The 22,290-nt window shown below is 37.9% G+C and overlaps 1 non-coding gene across 1 annotated transcript; it reads left to right on the top strand.

The window, feature by feature from the left end:
- Positions 1 to 12,721: 12,721 nt before the first annotated feature.
- Positions 12,722 to 12,828, top strand: LOC141715851 (small nucleolar RNA R71). The gene has a single exon (XR_012572598.1). It is a non-coding gene; the product is annotated as a small nucleolar RNA R71 (small nucleolar RNA).
- The last annotated feature ends 9,462 nt before the right edge of the window (positions 12,829 to 22,290 follow it).

Genomic DNA, 22,290 nt, shown 5'->3' with positions numbered 1-22,290 from the left:
TCTGATCGTCCTTCAGCACTTAAGTTCTGATATCTATCTCCTGATAACATAAGTACTGATATCCTTTAAGTTCTGACTTCCAGTATAAGTACTGATCAGTTAAGTACTGATTTGTTCTGTTCAAATAAGATCTGAAATCTAAACATAAAACATATTAGCCATGACATTATCAAATATATCTAACATGTTAATTTAGTGGTTATACTATTGTTTTTCCCAACATAAACCCCACGGGCTCACACAATAATCTGCAAAACACGTGAATCAAGATAAACAGTATTTAAGCGACATGCTCTGACTCAGGAGGCATAATCATAAATTCTCCTCCACGGGATTCGAACCTGTGACCAAGAGGATAGTTATCCCCTTTTTAACCAACTGAGTCAAACTGACCACACTTTGACCGACAATTTATATATTTTGAGAAGGGTTAAATATTTTTTCTAGTGATACAAGTTTTGAATCATATTTAATTATAAATAAAATGTAATTTACTATCAAAAGTATAAAAAAATTGACCATAAACTAGTCAAAATAAGATACATAATATGAGATGGACGGAGTATTACTTTACATACTACTTGGGCGCTTAATTATTTTCCTGGTACGCTTCTGAATCTGTCGTTGAACCGTAAGTGTCTATTGACAGATTATAGATTGCTTCATGCACCCGTTCGCTTTTGTAAATATAGGGCGACAACACCCTGGTTGTTTGGGGCGGTTCCCCCTGAAACAATACAACAAACCGCCTGTATATTTTATTACGAAGGATAGGAACCTCGTTTCATTGCCATAGGTTTTGGGCACTCTGAAATTCATATATACATAGGTTTTGGGCGACTGAGGTCTGATTGCCGTTGAGCATCGCGCTGCTATGAGCCTGGTGTTCTGTTGTTGTTTTATCCTGGGAGGGTTATTGCAGGCTCTGGACACAGTAAGTGAGGGCAATAAACTCTTCAAGAACAGCCTCTTTTTCTTGAGGGATTGGTGACTCAGCTGTGAAAGCTTCATTATGATAAGCTTTCATTCTCGTCTTCTTCTAATTAACAGTTTCTGATTGTTTTTATGTTTTCGACCTTCGTGCCTTGTTTTCGTTATTGGTTATTTGCCTTTTTCTTGTTATTCGTTATATAACTGGCTCGTTGTGTTAATTTAGTCGTTGTACTATTATTTTTCCCAACATAAACCCCACGGGCTCACACAATAATCTGCAAAACACGTGAATCAAGATAAACCGCATTTAAGCGACAGACTCCGACTCAGGAGACATAATCATAAATTCTCCTCCCGTTGGATTCGAACCTGTGAACAAAAGGATAGTTATCCCCTTTTTAAGGAACTGAGTCAAACTGACCACACTTTGACGGGCAATTTATATATTTTGAAAAGGGTTTAATATTTTTTCTAATAATAGAAGTTTTGAATCATATTTAATTATAAATAAAATATAATTTACTATCAAAGTATAAAAAAAAATGACCATAAACTAGTCAAAATAAGATACATAATAGGAGATGGACGGAGTATTACTTTACATAGTACTTGGGCGCTTAATTATTTGATAATTTTTTATTATCTTATGCATTTAGCTAGAATATTACTTAACAACATTGGTCTAAGTTGGGATCGACAAAATTTATTACTTAAGCGCAATATTGTAAAAAACATGAATCAGATTTGGACAGTGGAGGTACCGTCCAGAGATTAATCGGGTAATCAGAGATTAATCGGAATGATTAATCGGGTCATTAATTGGAACTAATTTAATATTACTTTTTATTTATAAATAATAATATATGTAATTGTATTACTATTTTAATTATACTTATATAACTGTTATAAAGATTTATACAAAAAAATTAAAAAATATATAATATTAATAAAGATAATATAATTCTTAAGATTTAACTTATGATTGATGTACTTAGCAAAAAAAACTTATGATTGATGTCAATTTGAAATGAAAAATTAAGAATTTTATTATTTAACCATTTAAAATAGTAATTTTGTATACAAGAATATAATTTTTCTTATTTTTTTTACAAATTTACATTTTCTATTTTTCTTTAATTTTTCTAAATATTTTTTTAATTTTTTACCAATAAGGACAATTTTTGCTCGATTAAACCATTTTTTTCCAATTTTTGATCAATTTTCCTAAAAAATAATGTTCGATGTGATTTTCGCTTAATCAGTTCGATTTTCTACCGAACAACTAGTAATTGCTGATTAGTCATGATTACTCGCCGACTTTTAAAATAATGCTTAAGCAAGTTTATTATTTTATCGAATATTATTTAATCGAGATTTAACTGTATATAAAGTTTAATAAAGAAAAAAATGGGGGCTAAAAAATATTTAAAATACATAAACTTGATGAATTGGAACTATCAAATACTTCGCACGCCCATTTAAAGTGAAAATAGACTGTTTTTAACTAGTTCAAAGTTCAAACAACCTCCAAGTTAAACAGCGGGGCGATACGGTTCTTAAATTTTTTTTTTTAATGTCCTGAGTTATTATTTTACAGCAGAATATTGACAGCCTAGTTAACGTGAATATATTCTAATGCGATTAAAAAATGCAAATAATTGCGTTTGCATTCTTTTGCAATGTGGACAATGCTTTTCATTTGGTAAAAAGTTGGCATATATACAATTTCTCCGTCTCAAAATATTTTCTTATTTTGATTCTTTGTACTGTTTATGATAAATGATTAATTATTAATTTAAGTCAAATATATAAGATCAAATATAATTATGAGTGAATTTGTTGAATTCGTATTTATGAGTATTTTAATACAAAAAAATGTTTATATTTAATATTAATACGAAATTAAAGATATTAACAATTAAAAATATACATCGATAAACATATCTAACACAAATAATAAACGTTTTTAGAAACGGAGGGAGTAATAAAAATATCAGTGGTTAGAATATGATCAAATTAGATTAGAGTATAATGACTCATGAAGAAGCTTAAGTGACGTTAATAAAAAGATTTACTCATCCACCCAGACCCGGCCAGCTGTCACTCCCCCACCATGTGATGGCTCATGGCCCCACCCTCCGTATCAGATTCTTGAGGTCCAGAATCACGACCGTTGAGTAATTTATACTTATATTATAAAGATATAAATAAATATCGGGGAAACTCATGAAACATAAATTCAAGTTTGAATGGGTCAAGCGCCACTGCTGGTCCCCCAACGGAAACCTTGGAACACTAGGCCCATTTTTTTGGAGCCGTATTATAATTTGTGGTAGTAGAATTTTGCGTGAGTTCTAAAGATAAAATATTTTTCAGATAAAATTTCGGGCGACTAAGATTATATTTATCTCTTTGAGGCCTTCATTTTGTCATTGTGTCACTCTTTATACCCCGTCAGTAAAGTTGCAACTTGCAACTTGCAACTTGCAACTTAGGTGTTATTTACACGTTAATTCTGATAACTCCAAATTCACCCCGGGTCTTTTTCTTTCCGGGCCCGATCTCAAGTTCCGTTTCGATAGAAATGACGGCGGCGTATGATGTAACTGTAGGGTGAGAACCTACAAAACAGAACTGAACCGGAGGGGGGTGGCGTCCCCGCGGCACCTCCGGTGTGAGAATGAGAGAGGGTTTTGAAAGAGAAAATGGGCAAACGGGAATTATACGAGAATATTGTGGTGTGTGCGTGTATGTATATGTGAGTATATGTGAGAGAGAATGTAATCTGTAGCATTCCTTTTGTCCTGCTTTTATAGGCCTCCTACTAGGGTTTAGGAGTTTGTACCTTTTAATCTGGACCGTAGATGTGTCTTTTGGACTGTAGGGCGTGTGGACGCCTGGGATGCGCCGAAGTACTATCAAATGCGGACCGTAGGAATGTTCTGGATCCGGGGTACCTGGACGGTGGTGATGTTGCCACGCGTCCTGGGCTCTCCAAGGTTAAAGCTGAGTGCTTCCTGGGCTTTTCTTATTGGGCCCTGAGCCTCTATTATCGGGCATGTACTAATATACGCTATCATTTGCCCCCCATTCCCTTATGCGGGTTTACCCGGATGGGGGAGTAGATTAGTTATCATTGTGCCGCAACGCCTTAGGAAAAATTTTGGGGGTTTATTTGATTTGTTGCCCCCTGACCCCGGGGTCTAATGGTAATAAGACCCCGTGGTTGACTTGGTTAGTCATTTAATTCGAGTCCAAGGTGGGATTCCTTGAAACACTTAGGAAAGATTTGGGCATTTTATTTGATTTGTTGCCCCCTAACCCCGGGGTCTAATGGGAATAAGGCTCTGGGGTTGATTTGGTTAGTCATTTGATATATAATTTTAATTTTGGATAAGATTTGGTGGATAAAAGCAATCTGACATTCGATTTGACCGGACTCTGAAAAGTTGATGCTGCGAATCCGGAGTGGCGGAAGACTGTTGGGATTTCAGCCGGGGTCAAAGATACACGCGTAAAGGAGGCCAATGTGAAGGAGGCTGCGGCCCATAAGAAACTTCTGGATGAAATCCGGGAGAGGAAGGACCAGGCCGAGGCTTCCGTCTGGGAAATGAGGGCGGAAAACAAGAAGCTGAAGGATGATCTCGCCGCCTGGCCCACTCCCGAAGAGGTCCTGGTTGGGTTCCGGGGTACTACGGCGTACTATGAGGAGCTGAATGACAAAGCCTTGGAGAAGATCCAGATTTGCTGGAGGGTTGCCTCTAATTACCTCGGCGAAAATCCTCAGGGTACAATTGATGTCTTCCTTGAGAGGTATATCGAGGAGGAGACCCGGATGGAGCAGGAAACAGAAGCCATCCTGGTAAGGGAGTCTGGGGCCGGAACCTCCACCAACGCCCCTCCTCTCCCTGAATCGCCACTCGCCCAGCAGCCTCCGATTCCAGAAGATGATCCGGAACAGCCTCCTTCTCCTCCCGCTGAGCCAGCAGCAGAATCTTGAAGACTTTGCCATTTTTTGGCATGTAATTTCCATTTCCTGTTTTTTATGTATTGTCTGAACTCAGCCTTTTGGCTATTTTAATCTTGTTTGTAACTGGGATGATTTCGATTTGCCCTCCGGGGTGTGTTTCCCCGGAGTAGTTTAATGTAGTGTTTTTCTTCCTTTTCACTCGTCATATTGATTTGCATACGAGAATTTCTAATGTTTTGCTTTAATTGATCCCGGGGAGGGGTAAATTTCTAAACTATGGGGATTATTCCAAGCACACATGGGTTGTGTTTTTCTATGACCCCGGGTAGGGGTAAAATTTCTAACTTGTAGAATTTTTTTAAGTACACATGGGTTGTGTTTATGCAGACCCCCAGGATGGGGTAATATTTCTAACTTGTAGAAATTTTCTAAGTATACATGGGTTGTGTTTATGCAGACCCCCGGGATGGGGTAAGATTTCTAAATTTATATGACCCCGGGTAAGGGTAAAATTTTCAATTTATAAAAAAATTCTAAGTACTCATGGGCTGAGCTTTTATTCAACCCCGGGTAGGGGTAAAATTTCCAGTTCATAGAAATTTTCTAGGTATGTGTTTTTATTTGACCCCGGGTAGGGGTAGAGTTTTCAATTCATAGAAACCTTCTAAGTACACATGAGCTGTGTTTATGCAGACCCCGGGATGGGGTAAAATTTCTAACTTATAGAAATTTTATTTAAATTTGATGGCAAATAAATAAACAATATAATGAAATTGATTCAAGCTATGTGACGCTTAAAGTAGAGTTTTTCATTTATATTGAAAGCAAAAATTATATTCTGGGGTGAATGGGAATAGTGTTTACATCAAAATATCATAGTATAAATGTAGAAATGTTCCCAGAATGTGCACCTTTCTCTTACTGATAGAACTTCCTTAACCGGGTTCCGTGCCAGATGTTGGGGACCTCGGTCTCGCTGAGGTAGTTCAGCTTGTAAGTTCCCGGCCGGATCACTTCCTTGATTATGTAGGGGCCTTCCCAATTCGGCTGCAGTTTCCCTTGGTTAGTTGGGCCTGAGGCTTCGGTGTCCCGGAGTACTAGATCTCCCACTATATATTCTCTTATCTTGGCCTTCTTTGCGAAGTAAAGCTTTGTTTTTTCCTTGTAGCTTTCCATTTTCTCTACAGCCCGGTCTCTTACTTCTAACAAGAGTTCAAGGTTGGTTTTAAGGCCTTCTATATTGGAGACTTCATCAAAGTTGACCACTCTGTGGGAAGGGGACCCGGTTTCTACCGGTAGCCGAGCCTCGGTGCCGTAGGCGAGTTTAAATGGAGTCTCATCGGTTCCAGTCCGGGAGGTGGTTCTGTAGGACCATAAGACCTTCGGGAGTTTGTCTGGCCAGTTCTTCTTAGACTCTTCCAACCTTTTTTCCAAACCTCGGAGTATGGTTCTGTTGGTGACAACTACTTGTCCGTTTCCCTGGGGATGGGCTACGGATGCTTTCTTATGCTTTATCCCGAGCTCTTTCAAATATGCTTCGAAGTCCGAACCAACAAATTGTGGACCATTATCCGAGATTAAAACCATCAGAGTCCCGAACCTCATCACAATTGAATCTATGAATTTGATGCAGTCCTGCTGATTGATGGTTCTCATGGCCTTGGCCTTTGCCCACTTAGTCATAAAATCGATCGCCACCAGCACATAACGCAAATCCCCCTTCGCCCGGGGGAAAGGGCCCATGATGTCAATTCCCCAAACTGCGAATGGGACCGGGGACAGGACTGACCCGGGGAGGCTTGGACTTTGCTTTGGCACATTACTGAACTTTTAGCATTTGTTGCATTTCTTCACATAGGCAACCGCATCGGCGTGGATAGTGGGCCAATAATAACCTTGTCTGATGACTTTGTAGGCTAGTGCTTTAATGGCTAAGTGATCTCCGTAGATTCTTTCATGCACCTCTCGCAGATAGTAATCCGCCTCCTCGGGATCAACACATTTCAGAGTCGGCGCAGAGAAGGTTCGCCTGTAAAGCTGATCATTTTCCAGAAAGAACCGGGCGGCCTTATATCTGAGGTAGCGTGCCTTGTTCTGGTCTTCTGGTAGGGTCCCATCTTTAAGATAAGCTATGTAAGGAGTCATCCAGTTGTCCGGGCTGGTGACGCATAACACTTCGGGACGGTCGGTGTTGGGTGCCCCGAGCTCCTCGAAGTAAACTGATCTGCTTAAATACGAAGTATTCTGGACGAGCTTGGACAGCTTATTTGCCTTTGCATTTTCTTCTATGTTTATTTACAATATGGTTGAGTCCGGGATGGTTTCCAGGATAGCCCTCACCATCTCCTGATACTGAGCCAGCTTGGGATCCTTTGCAATATATTCACCATTGGTCTGTCTTACCACAATTTGAGAATCACTATAGATAATTAAACGACTTACCCCAAGGGATTTGGCTAGCCTGAGTTCGGAGAGAAGAGTGTTAGGGCGGAAACACGCGTTAATATTCGCGCAAGTTTACGCATTCGCAAGTAGTATAAGATATAAATCAGATTCGTTCCCACAGAGACTGGTTTAGGTTAAGTTCAACTTATGCACCTATGCAACAATGTATGGTTACCACTCAATGCTAAGACAAATAATAAATTGGATTTTGATTAAACTAAGAGATTATACTAAATAACATTAACTAAGAGAATTGAGGTTAAATTACTATATATGACAAACATGGGATTCTAACTTCATTACTACTTCATTCAATAGCCTTATTGTTCTTAACTTTAGCATGTGATGGTGATGACACTAATCAGATAACACAAAACTGATAAACGCCAAATTTTGTTGCACGAGTATCATTCTACCCGACATCCACAAAAGAGATAGAAACTAAATAGGCACCAATTATATTGAGACCCTATATGTCTATAGAATTTGACAACATAACGGTTTAAGCACAAGTTATCCATAATGATTACATAGGGCAAGTAAAACGGTTAGAGTTACCTATGAATCATGCATACACGTACATGAACCTATGCTAACATGACAAGTTCTAAACCTCTATATTCACTGTCGCTTCAATAGAGATTAACACGCTATCTTATATGTTAGCTACGCACATAAGACGAATAAGCACAACCAATACTAGGATATCAATCAATCACCACACACCAAGATATCGAAACAATTAACTATTAAAATCCATAAGTAAATCTGCTAGAACCCCATGACAACGATTAGTTCATAATCGAACTCATCGTCACCATGGGTTCCAATGAAAGCATGGTATAAAACAAAGTCTTAATAAACTGAATAATAATTATAGTACGAATAAACGAGATATAGGTTCAACAAGAACGGAAACGAGCATCCAAAGTTACAACTAATTCAAAGAATCACAAGTTGAAAACAAGATCTTCTTTTTCGGAGTTGTTCTGTGCTTCTAGGTCTTCTCCTTGGTATCCCAATCTTCCCGGATGATGAAAACCTTTTTTTTAAGTATATATACGCCCCTAGTGGACCTGTACCCTTAAAATCGTCAAATTCCACTCAAAAAAGGTTTTTTTAGCGAAATCAGCGACCAGCCGCGCCTTGGGCAGCCGCTCAGCTCTCTGGGCGGGCGCTCAGCTCCTGGGCAGCCGCTCAGCTCTCCTGGGCGGGCGCTCAGCTCCTGTCTGGAAAAATTTCTGATGAATCTTATTTTGGCCATAACTTGACTTCTACTCGTCAGAATTAGGCGATTCAACTGCCCACGCGAATCTATTGTGATTATCTACAACTTGACAACGGCCTTGGCTTCCAATTTTGATCACTTTTTATCATATTTCCTTTAAAAACTCATTTCTTCATATAACTGATACCTGAAATGCAATAACACAAAAACACATCAAAATACCAACAACTTGAGTCCAAAACACCAATTTAAGCTTGTAATGAAGCATTCCAAGTGGATATAAAATCCACTTATCACACCCCCAAACTTTAATCGATGCTTTTCCTCAAGCATAAAGAGACTCAAAACTACAAAACAAACCTAATGCCTGAATGCAACTATCTGAATGCAACTAAATGATAATACAATCGATCCCCTCAGAATAACCATAACCAAATGAATGCAATGACTTTAAACAGAACTCGAATAAATCCCATAAACCAACTCACAAACCAGAAACGTGCATATGTGGAATGCTTAACAGATATCTCTCGATACTAGATCAATAACATAACTTATCTATCATCGAAACAATCAAAAGTTTATAAACAGAATAGACAATAAATGCATTATAACTCACAACACCTCCTTTCTACTAGAGTTATACAAGGATTCGCAATATTATTGAACACATAGCAAAGATGCTTATTTGACCGTGCAATGAATGAGGTCCCCAAAAGACTTATGCAATAATACCCATGTAGCGAGCGTTAGGTTAGCGGATCTCATACTATAAAAGCCTTAGGTCACTAGGCACAGAGTCCCCTAGAACTTAATAACTCGAGTATTAAAGAGCTCACTCTTGATCAATTATGCATAAACACATACGTTTTTTTCTTTCTTTTTTTCTTTTTTTTCTTTTTTTGTTCAAAAATTTCTGAATGAGTGCAATTCGCTCCATCTCATTCAACCCTAGACTACTCATAAAAATATGAGCCGGCTATTAGCCAATTGACGCCTAGCCTTACAATAACTAGCAATAAAATCCAAGTTTTTCTTCAGATAAAAAAAAATCAGTGTTTTTACGTCATTACGAGAATATCTCACATTCTAAATATAACCAAGTGATTAAATCTCAACAACAAACAAGTATGATCATGATCTAGATCAAAAGCAACCCTATAAGACTTGTGAAAATATTTATTTCTGGCATGCAAATCAATTCATTAAGACTTAAACGTCCCTCTATTCATCATCACCATACTGAAATCAACATCAACTTATCAAATATCATAGTTCATCTTAAGAGATCATGCTAAATATGCATGCAAATGCAACTATATGAAATTACATAAAAACAAACAAATATGTCCTAAATGATCAATCATGCAAAAATATGAATGAATTATAACTAAACATGCAATGTAAATCTATATGGACACAAACACTACTAATCCCTACATTATCACCCCCAAACTTAAAATTTTCAATGTCCTCATTGAAGGTAATAATAAGGATTTCAGGCATACCTAATTAGCCGGAGAGTCACCCTCGTCGGGTGGAGGATCAGGTGGCCAATCAACCTCGCCACCAGTGTCTCGAACAACAGTACTGAAAGCGTGTGTCAAATTTTCAGCAAAAAGATGGTGAATGTCATGCATGGCCTCCATACGCCTAGTCACTCGCCTGTACTGCTCATTACCAAGACCAAACCTATCAACTATCTGTGGCACATGAGAAGAACCCTCTGTAGGCACTGGAAGATCCGTCCAACCACTCTCTACATCATCAAAAATATATCACAACCCCTTATCATGGGGTGCACCTAAGAATGAATAACTCAAGTGATCTGGCTTTCGGTTGAGCTCAAGTATGGGAGCTTCTTGAGTAAATGGTTCAAAACGCTCCTGAGAAATTTTTAACTCTGCTAACCCAAGAGAATCAAATGGCATATCCAACTTCCTCTTCCACGGAGGTGCATTCAAAACCTGTAGTTGCTCTACTTTAAAGCACTCCTCTTTAGCTGTGGGTAACTTTATTTCCTTGAACACATTAAAAGTGACCTTTTGATCGTAAAGGTTCATCGAAAGCTCTCCTTTTTGTACATCGATTATAGTTCGGCCTGTAGCCAAGAATGGACTTCCCAAGATAATGGTAATCTTCTTATCTTCCTCGAAATCAAGAATTACAAAATCAGCAGGGAAGATGAGTTTATCCACCTTGACCAAGACATCCTCCACTATACCTCATGGATAAGCGATGGAACGATCAGCTAGTTGCAATGACATGTATGTTGGTTTCGGATCAGGCAGACCAAGCTTCTTGAAGATAGATAAGGGCATCAGATTGATGCTAGCTCCTAAATCACATAAACACTTATCGAACGACAAGTTTCCAATGGTGCAAGGAATAGTGAAGCTTCCAGGATCTTTAAGCTTTGGAGGCAACTTCTGTTGCAGCACAGCACTGCATTCCTCCGTTAGAGCAATGGTCTCTAAGTCATCGAGCTTCACTTTCTGAGAGAGAATACCTTTCATAAACCTCGCATAGCTAGGCATCTGTTCAAGAGCTTCCGCGAAAGGTATATTGATATGAAGTTTCTTGAACACCTCCAAAAACTTCTCAAACTGCTTATCCGGCTTTTTCTTCGTCTTCCCAAGATAATGGGAATCTTCTTATCTTCCTCGAAATCAAGAATTACAAAATCAGCAGGGAAGATGAGTTTATCCACCTTGACCAAGACATCCTCCACTATACATCGTGGATAAACGATGGAACGATCAGCTAGTTGCAATGACATGTATGTTGGTTTCGGATTAGGCAGACCAAGCTTCTTGAAGATAGATAAGGGCATCAGATTGATGCTAGCTCCTAAATCATATAAACACTTGTCGAATGACAAGTTTCCGATGGTGCAAGGAATATTGAAGCTTCCAGGATCTTTAAGCTTCGGAGGCAACTTCTGTTGCAGCACAGCACTGCATTCCTCCGTTAGAGCAATGGTCTCTAAGTCATCGAGCTTCACTTTCCAAGAGAGAATACCTTTCATAAACCTCGCATAGCTAGGCATCTGTTCAAGAGCTTCAGCGAAAGGTATATTGATATGAAGTTTCTTGAACACCTCCAAAAACTTCTCAAACTACTTATCCGGCTTTTTCTTTTGCAGCCTCTTAGGAAAAGGAGGTGGATGATAGATCTGTTTCTCCCCTGTATTACTTCGGGAGGAGTGTGTTCCACAGTAGTCTTCCTTGGTTCCACCTATACTTCCTTCTGCACTTCTTCTTCAGCCACAACTGCATTTTCTGAAACTTGAGATTTTTCAGGCTCTTCGTCTTGCTGAATTTGGGGGCTTGCGACCTTTCCAGACCTTAAGGTGATGGCGTTCACCTGTTCTTCAACTTCCCTCTTACCTGGATTGGCTTCTGTATCACTAGGAAGCATTCCTAGTGGCCGATTCAATAAGGCATTAGCAATTTGCCCTATTTGGTTCTTCAGAGTCTTGGTAGAAATAGTCCGGCTTTGGCATATAAGAGCCTGGTTTTTACACATAAGCCGTAACTCCTCCAAATCAGATTTTTTCATTCGAAGATAGACCTGCATCATGATTTTGTTTTTGAATTTGGAGTTGTTGTTTTGGTGCAATTTGTTGCTGAAAACCAGGAGGGTTGAATAGCTTATTTCTAAACTGCTGGAATGGCTGTTGCATCGCATTCTGCTTGTTGCTCCAGCTGAAGTTAGGATGATTCCAGTTGTCAGGATGATAAGTGTCTGGAACTGGTTGCTGCGATCTCTGAAAGTTGCTCACAAACTGAGTTGAGTCACTAGATATAGCGCATTGCCTAGTCACATGCGGACCTGCACACAGCTCGCAAACACTAATTATCTGCTTAACACCATAGTTAGCCAGAGAATCGATCTTCATAGACAACGCCTTTAGTTGAGCAGTGATAGATGTAGCTGTATCCACCTCAAAAAATTCTGCTACCTTGCTCTGTGGCAATCTCTGGGCTGGATACTGATATTCATTAGCAGTCATTAGTTCAATTAGATCATAAGCTTCCTCACAGCTCTTTGCCCATAATTCTCCACTTGCTGCTGCATCGAGCATGGGTCTGGACTGTGCTTCCAACCCATTGTAAAAACAATTGATGATCATCCAATCAGGCATTCCACGATGAGGACACTTCCTAAGCATCTCCTTGTAGCGCTCCCAAGCTTCATATAAAGATTCTCTTGATTGCTACGCAAATTGAGTAAGAGCATTCCTTATTGCAGCTGTCTTCGCCATAGGGAAGAATTTAGTAAGAAACTTATGAGCAAGATCTTCCCAAGTAGTAATCGAACCAGCTGGTAGAGAGTGTAACCAGCTCTTAGCCTTGTCCCTCAGAGAGAATAGGAACAGTCTCAGCTTCACAGCATCTTCAAAAACACCACTGATCCTGAAGGTGTCGCTATGAAATCCCTAATGTGTGTATTGGGATCTTCCATTGGAGAACCCTCAAACTGGACTGAAGTATGTACCCATTGAATTATGCCAGGCTTGATCTCAAAGGTATTAGCTGTGATAGCTGGCCTGACAATGCTAGATTGAATATCATTGATCTTGGGTTGAGAGAACTCCATCAAGGCTCTCATTTGTGCTGTGGATCTCCCATTGTACTGAGTACCTGAAACACAAACAAATAAACCGTGAAAGTAAAAGAATCCGAGTCAGTGAACTTTAACGACCACTGATTACAAGCACATAAACTAAAAATTAACACCGAGTCCCCGGCAGCGGCGCCAAAAACTTGTTAGGGCAGAAACACGCGCTAATATTCATGCAAGTATACGCGTTCGCAAGTAGTATAAGATATAAATCAGATTCGTTCCCACAGAGACTGATTTAGTTTAAGTTCAATTTATGCACCTATGCAACAATGTATGGTTATCGCTCAATGCTAAGACAAATAACAAATTGGGTTTTGATTAAACTAAGAGATTATACTAAATAACATTAACTAAGAGAATTGAGGTTGAATTACTATATATGACAAACATGGGATTCTAACTTCATTACTACTTCATTCAATAGCCTTATTATTATTAACTTTATCATGTGATGGTGATGACACTAATCAGATAACACGAAACTGATAAACGCGAACTTTCGTTGCACGAGTACCATTCTACCCGACATCCACAAAAGAGATAGAAGCTAAATAGGCACCAATTATATTGAGACCCTATATATCTATAGAATTTGACAACATAACGGTTTAAGCAAAAGTTATCCATAATGATTACGTAGGGAAAGTAAAACGGTTAGAGTTACATATGAATCATGCATACACATACATGAACCTATGCTAGCATGACAAGTTCTAAACCTCTATATCCACTGTTGCTTCAATAGAGATTAACACGCTATCTTATATGTTAGCTACGCACATAAGACGAATAAGCACAACCAATACTAGGATATCAATCAATCACCACACACCAAGATATCGAAACAATTAACTATTAAAATCCATAAGTAAATACGCTAGAGCCCCATGACAACGATTAGTTCATAATCGAACTCATCGTCACCATGGGTTCCAATGAAAGCATGGTATAAAACAAAGTCTTAATAAACTGAATAATAATTAAAGTACGAATAAACGAGATCTAGGTTCAACAAGAACGAAAACGAGTATCCAAAGTTACAACTAATTCAAAGAATCACAAGTTGAAAACAAGATCTTCTTTTTCGGAGTTGTTCTGTGCTTCTAGGTCTTCTTCTTAGTATCCCAATCTTCCTGAATGATGAAAACCCTTTTTTTAAGTATATATATTCCCCTAGTGGACGTGGACCCTTAAAATCGTCAAATTCCACTCAAAAAAATTTTTTTTCAGCGAAATCAGCGACCAGCCGCGCTCAGCTCTCTGGGCGGGCGCTCAGCTCTTGTCTGAAAAAATTTCTGATGAATCTTGTTTTAGCCATAACTTGAGTTCTACTCGTCCGAATTAGGCGATTCAACTGCCCACGCGAAGCTATTGAGATTCTCTACAACTTGACAATGGACTTGGCTTCCAATTCTGATCATGTTTCATCATATTTCCTTTAAAAGCTCAATTCTTCATATAACTGATACCTGAAATGCAATAACACAAAAACACATCAAAATACCAACAACTTGAGTCCAAAACACCAATTTAAGCTTGTAATGAAGCATTCCAGGTGAATATAAAATCCACTTATCAGAGAGCTTCGTATTCAGCCTGGTTGTTCGTTGCTTTGAAAGCGAAGGTTATGGCTTGCTGGATTGTGAATCCGTCTGGGCTGGAAAGGGTCAAGCCACACTACCAGAAAATCAACATTAGACATCGCACATTAGACATCAGTCAGAAAAGTCACTGATGTTAAAAGCGTTTTTTACATCACATAAAAAATAAGTGATGTCTTTTTGGTATGTTTACATCAGCTTTTCAGTATAGCGATGTCTAAGTTGTTCTTTTAAAAATTACGTTACATCAGTTAACATGTAAACCGATGTCCAATTCACTTTTAACATCGGTTGACATATAAACCGATGTCTAAGCTCAATTTTAAAAAATTAGAGCCCGCTGCCTCTCCCTTTTGCTCCCCACCTTTAGCCAAATATTTTCCTTTCCCCCCTAGTATATTTCCCCCTCCTGCCTATCACTCATTCACTTTAATAAGATTATAACATAAAATTAAAAATAAATCAAAATCAAAACAAAAATAAAAAATTACAAAATAAAACGGGTTTTGCATTTTCAGACAAAACATTCACCTCATTCCCCCTTTCTCTCGACTGCTCATAGCTAAACCTAGAACTCTCAAATATATTCAATTTCCGATTAGACCTTTAATCTCCAATTAAAGCTCTCAATTTCTTCAACTCATCTCTTACTTTCTTACTGTCTTTCTTTCAAATGTTCTTTTTTCTCATTTGTTTCAATTTTTGTGACAAATTCGAAGATTAAGGAGTGAAGTGTGTTCATTGAAGTTTAAGGTGAGGAGTAGAGTTTGTTGGAGCTTAAATCTTGGAGCTAAGGGTTTGTTAAAGCTTAAAGCTCGGAGCTTGGAGTTAAGTTGGATTTTGGGCTTCGGAGTTAGTTTTTTGGGAGTTTGGAGCTTGCTTTGTTAGGCATATTCTTCTTTACATATCTATTTATATTTGTTTGGACTGCATGTATATATTTGCGTAGTTGTATGTATGCATGTGAAATTGAAATATGTAGTTGTTGCATGTGTAGGTGTATGTGTAGTTATTTATCTAAAACTGTTTGCAAATTGTCCTCTTAGAAATTTTTGTATTTTTTTATATTTTATAGACCCCTATGAAGTCAAAATACGGATTTACATGTAATAACAAGTGCTTGTATATATTTATGTTTATGTAGTTTGTAAATATATAGAGGTATAATGTGTTTCATATTGTTTGTTTTAGGTCTAAATTAGAGATTACAAAAGCCACTGAACGCCATCGAAGGAGGTGTTTGGGGCTTCTCGTTGTAAGTAACATGGTTTATGAGTGAATACTAGATGAAATCTTAAGACTGAGCTATTGTTTTTACATTTTTTCCCTAATTAGAGTGAATAAAGGAATTTTATATTGATTATATTAGGTAGTAAATATACTATAGTATATAGTAAATTAATACTTTATTTGACAATCAGGTAGTTCGAGAATAACATGGACAAATCTTGGATTTTCAAATATAGGGACACACTTGACTATGAAATCGGGGTTGAAGAGTTTTTGATATTTGCCGAGGAAAATGCTAGTGATCCTAAAAAAATCCCCTGCCCCTGTAAAAGATGTGCTAACTTCAAAAAATTTGCAATTAAGATTATCAGGGGACATTTATATGAAAATGGTTTTAGTCTGGGGTACCTTGATTGGATTTGGCATACACAAGGGTCTGCAATTAGGTCATCAGTTAATAGCAATGCTCCGACCCCTGCATCTACGCTGCCCCTGCACCTACGTCTGCCCGCGCACCGATACCTTCCCCTGGCCTTGCATCAGAAACAGTCAATATTTGTGATGCCGCATATAATCCGAGTGAGTACAATAATGAGTCGTATCAGTGTAGGAGATTTGTGGCTGATGCTGAACAACCTTTGTATGAAGGTAGTGAATGTACCAAGTTGGAGTCGATGCTAAAATTGCACAATTGAAAAGCTAGGTTCGGAATTAGTGATAGTGCCTTTAACGATTTGCTGTCTACCATTGGCTATGTTGTTATGTGGTATATGAAAGAAATTGCCATGGATAATGAAATGACATTTGTCAAAAAGGTATATTTTTTTGCTTAATTCATTCTTGATATAATTGGTGTACATATAATTTGTGGTAGAATTCATTGTTATTAATTCCTGTGTGTTACACTTTTCAGTGGTCGACGAAGAATTGAAAGGTGACTGTTCCCAAGGCTGAGCTGGACGAGGTTCGATGTGAGACTCTTAGCCATATCGAGTCCTTCTTATAAAAAGGCCTAATCTGCAGCTCCTTTATGTGGACTGAATTTGTAAGAGCTACTAGTGGTTTTTATTGATAAATGGGGGAACTTTAGTTGGTAAATTTCTGTTTGGGATAAACTATGTAAATAATCGATGGTGGAAATGTCTAGTACTTGGTTTTGCAGTTATATAGTTTGTTTGGATTATGTAGTTTAGTTGGTGGTGGATATATGTACTTACTTGGTATAATCTATGGTAAATGAATGAATATATGTTTGGTTTTGCGTTTATTTTGGTTTGGTTAGTTTTGGAATGGTAATATGGCAGTTGGTATGTTTTTGGATGACTCTTGTTTGGGTTTTGGGCATTTGTTTGAAACAGGGGATTCATGAATAAAAAAAAATAAACAAACATCACTTCATGAACAAAATAACTGATGTAAAATGTAGTCAAATAAGACATTTCATACAATAAACTGATGTCAAAAGCAGGCACATATATCAGCTAACAAGAAATGACTGATGTAAAACAATATAATAGATATCATATTTTGAAAGAACTGATGTTAAACACACACAAAGACATCGGTTTCATTAAAAAAAGAAAGGTACAACATCGCTTCTGATAAAAGACTGATGAATGTTAAGTTACACATCAGTTTAACAAGTTTTTCGATGTTAATGTATCATATTGCTTTATATGTGATAAGTTTAAAATGATATACATGACATATGAATGAATAACTGAAACCATAGTGAAGGTATACATTGAAGAAAAATACATCACATTGTTAAGGAAAAGGATGTCTCAACTGTGTATAGACATCGGCTAATAAGCGATGTGTAATACACCTACCTTTCTCATCGCATGCAAAGACATCGCTCGGATTTTAAATAGACATAGGCTAATAAGCGATGTCTATTGACAAATTTCTAGTAGTGCCAGCCCCGGACCTCTCGACTGTTGCCGAACCATCAAAATACAATGTCCAAGAATTTCTGTCGCTAACCTCCTTTTCTTCTCCGGATTGAATTTTAGGTGTCACTGGGACTTCGGGGAAGGTGTATTCCATGATGAATTCGGCCAACGCCTGGGCTTTTATAGTCGTCCTTGAAACAAATTTGATGTTGAATTGGCTCAATTCAATCGCCCAATTGACCAATCTCCTGGAGGCATCTGGCTTGTGAATGATTTTCCAAAATGGTTGATTAGTGATCACCTTGATTTTCCGGCCTTGGAAATATTGCCTTAGCTTCCTGCCTGAGTGCACAGGAGCTAGGGCGAATTTCTCCAAGTTTGGGTACCGGGTATCAGCGTCCTTTAGGACGTGACTCACATAGTATACCGGGCTTTATGAACCATTTTCTTCCTGGACGAGTGCAGAGGATACCGCTCTTTCTCCGGCTGCAATATAGAGATAAAGAGGCTCCCCAGGCTTTGCTTTTGAAAGAATAGGCGGGTTCATCAGGTGTTGTTTGACTTCTTCAAATGTTGTCTGGCATTCCAGAGTCTAATCAACTAGCTTTTTATTCTGGGCTCCTTTTAACAGTTCAAAGAAAGGCAAGCACCTTTCCGCCAATTTGGTGATAAACCTGCGAAGGGCTGCCAAACATCCCGCGAGCTTCTGAATATTCTTTTGAGTCTGGGGAACTGTCATTTCTATTATATCTTTGATCTTCTCCGGGTTGGCTTCTATTCCCCGTTCACTGACCAGAAAACCCATAAATTTCCAAGAGGGGACCCCGAAAGCATATTTTTCCGGGGTCAGCTTCATGTTATACTTCCTCAAATTGTCAAAGCATTCTTTGAGGTCCTTGATATGATATGGGATTGTGACTGACTTAGAGATCATATCATCGACATAAGATTCCATGTTCCTGCCCAGTTGACTTTTGAAGATGGTGTTCATCATTTTCTGATACGTTGCTCCGACGTTGATTAATCCAAATGGCATCATAATAAAAGCGTAGACAGCCTGATGTGTAATGAATGCAGTCTTTGCGATGTCTGCCGAATTCATCTTTATTTGGTTATATCCTGAAAAAGCATCCATGAAACTCAACATAACATGACCCGAGGTTGCATCTATCAGCTGGTCAATGTTGGGTAGGGGGTAGGAGTCTTTAGGGCATGCCGAATTGAGACTTGTGTAATCAACGGACATTCGCCACTTTCCATTGGGTTTCTTGACTAGCACAACATTTGCTAGTCAATCCGGATACTTAATTTCACATATGATGTCTGCCTTCAACAACTTTTCGACCTCTTGATCGATCGCATGTTGTCTTTCCGGGGCAAAGTTTCTTCATTTTTGTTTGATTGGTGTTTGCCTTGGATCCATATCCAGACTGTGCATCGCCACCGATTCATCAATTCCCGACATGTCTTCCGGGGTCCAAGTGAACCCATCAGTATATTCCTTCAATAGGTCAACGAGTTCTTTTTGAAATGCGGTTTCCAAGCCTTTACCGACTTTAAGCTTCCGGGTGGGGTTCCCGGGCTCCAGCTCAACTGTAACACCCCCAGATCCGGGGTCGGGGATCCGGGTCGTCACGGTCTTTCTTTTTACAATATCACTTCACTTAATTAATAATAAATAACCTTATGCTGTGACCCCACACTAACACACACCACAACCCGTTATAGTCTCAGAGATGAAATTTAAATAAGTACAAGTCTTTGAATCCACAATTTAAAAGTTATTACAACCCAAAATGATTACTTGATAAATTTACAGTTAATTGCCATTATCTGCCACAAGTTATAATTATACATAATTGATTCTCAAAAGTAGATGGTCTGATCTACAATAGATCTACCTCTGCAGCTATAGCAGCTACAACATCAACGGGAAGACGCGGGACGCTTCCCACGCGCTTGCGCTGGGTCTGCTGGAGTCTGGCCATCTTTCCTAACTGTTGTTGTGTGATGAAGAAATAAAGCAAGGGTGAGCAGCAAGCCCACCAAAATAATATGTATAATGATTTACAATATATGAGCCTACTCATAATACTCATGAAAGTCTTGGTCAAAAGAAATGAACCAAGTTTGATATCTTAATGCGATGAAGTCGCAAAATATTCAGTATATATACATATATACTTTTCAAAATATTGGAAGTCCTCTTCCATGCATAATATACACAAAGTCCCAGTGTATAACTGTATATAAAAAAATATCGTTGCAAGGTGATCTCATATATCTAACCTTGTCTCAACGTTTTTCTGAAAATCTTTGTCATTCATAAGACAATTATTAATTAGATATAAGTTTAAAAGATGAGGTTACCAAATACCCCAATATACTTATATCTTTCCCAATACTACTTGAACTACCACCGTTCAAGTTATAACCAGTTTCAAAAGTTCATCACATAGATGAGACTACAAGACAAGATTTGAATAGATTCAATCTTTGAAATATTATTGAATGAAATAAAGTTACGAGATACTTTATTTAGTCCCGATATGTATATATCCACATATATATATCTCTTAAACATTTCCTGGAACCTCTGTTATGTAAAGTATGAACAGAGTTTGAAACATCCAATAAATTTTGGAAAGGAAAAGAATTTTGGCATAAACCAGATATCTTGCTGATCAGGCAAAGATACCAATAAGTAACCTTTTCTACTAGTAGATGGATGAATCCCCCACCGGTCATCACCCTGGCCTCATAAGGACCTTGTGCTGGACCGCCACCCGGCCTCTTACGCGTTGATGGACTGCCACCCAGCCACTTACACAATAATAGACCGTACCCCGGCCTGTCGCTTATGCCGACTCAATTAGATGGGCTTACTTCCCGAACATTGGGCAAGTAATCAATTCATTTACCAAAACTGCAACCTCGTTGCGAATATAAAATACACCACAGAGCCGGATTCCCCAGGTTTTGAGCGAGTATTTAAATTTCCTTAAAAAAAGGAAGATCTTAAATATAAAAATGAGTTTTGGGATCCGCTCTAACTTTAAAAATCATTTTGAAGACTCGAAAACACTTTATAGAGTGTTTGGAGTAAAGCTGATTTAATGAAGTAAATCAGTCCCCAGAATATTTAGAAAATGACTGAATATTATTATTTAAATAATATTCCCATAAAGAATAATCTTTATAAAAATAATTGAAGTAGAAGTATTAAAACTTATACTTGAAACGAGTATTAAATAATCAAAGATATACTTATATGAAAGTATTATCTTTATTTGAATAATCGAAAATAAGTTTGATTATTGACACCTTATTCTTTAATAAAATAAAGAATATACCTCAGCAAATAATCGGAGTCATAGATCCTCAAATGAATATTCAAATAATATTCATTAAATAATATAAACTGAGTCATAAGCCTTCAAATGAATATTCAAATAATATTCAATAAATAATATAAAAGAGTCATAAGCCCTCGAATAATATTCGAAATAATATTCAATAATAAAATAAAGTTAAAGTTATCGAATAAACCTTATTCGATTAATAGTTTGGAAAACTATAACCATATATATATATATATAAATATATATATATATATATATCCATATCCATATATACAAAATCTACTCGGGATCCTCGACTCCCGGTTTTAGAAAATATTTTCACCTTTGGGTCCCTATACTAAGGGTATATGCAAGTTACCGCTATTCTCTAGCATAGATATTATCAACTGAACCAACAGATATATATTTCAAGAATATGAAACAGGCATGCATATATACCATATCACATGCTACAATATATCGCAAGAATTTGCTAAATAACCAATATGCATTTATCGCAAGATCATGCATATACAAATGTATACATCACAACAACAGTATAACGGATAGAATACTTGCCTGAGCGACTGGGGGTTACGAATGGCTCGGGACGAGTCTGGTAACCTATAAACAACAAGTAAGTTGGAATTAAACCAAAGTCACTTGTAAACCTATACTTTAACTAACTTAGACTCTAACGCTTGTTTTGCGCTCACTGATTCGCTTAAGTCACTCGGGTACCCTCGGCTCCACCATTTTTAATAATTTAACCTTTACGAGTTTTAAAGCGATTCCTTCGCGAGTGTCTTACCAACTGCCTAAAACACTTACCATAAATGTTTGATACATTAATTAACCCTTTTTGGTCTTTAACCTATGCTTCAAAGTAAGGCGAGGGGAAAAGTTTCGTTCGCGAAACGCCGTTACTTGAAACGGTCGTTTCTCCTAAACCGTGCATCGGAATCGAACGAACTACATATCAAAACGAAGCTCGTAACATGAGCTATCTAAACATGGC

The sequence above is a fragment of the Apium graveolens genome, chromosome 3 (assembly GCF_009905375.1).
Source record: "Apium graveolens cultivar Ventura chromosome 3, ASM990537v1, whole genome shotgun sequence".
Classification (NCBI taxonomy): Eukaryota; Viridiplantae; Streptophyta; class Magnoliopsida; order Apiales; family Apiaceae; genus Apium; species Apium graveolens.
Note: the sequence above shows the minus strand (reverse complement) of the source record. Positions and strands in the feature narration are given on the sequence as shown.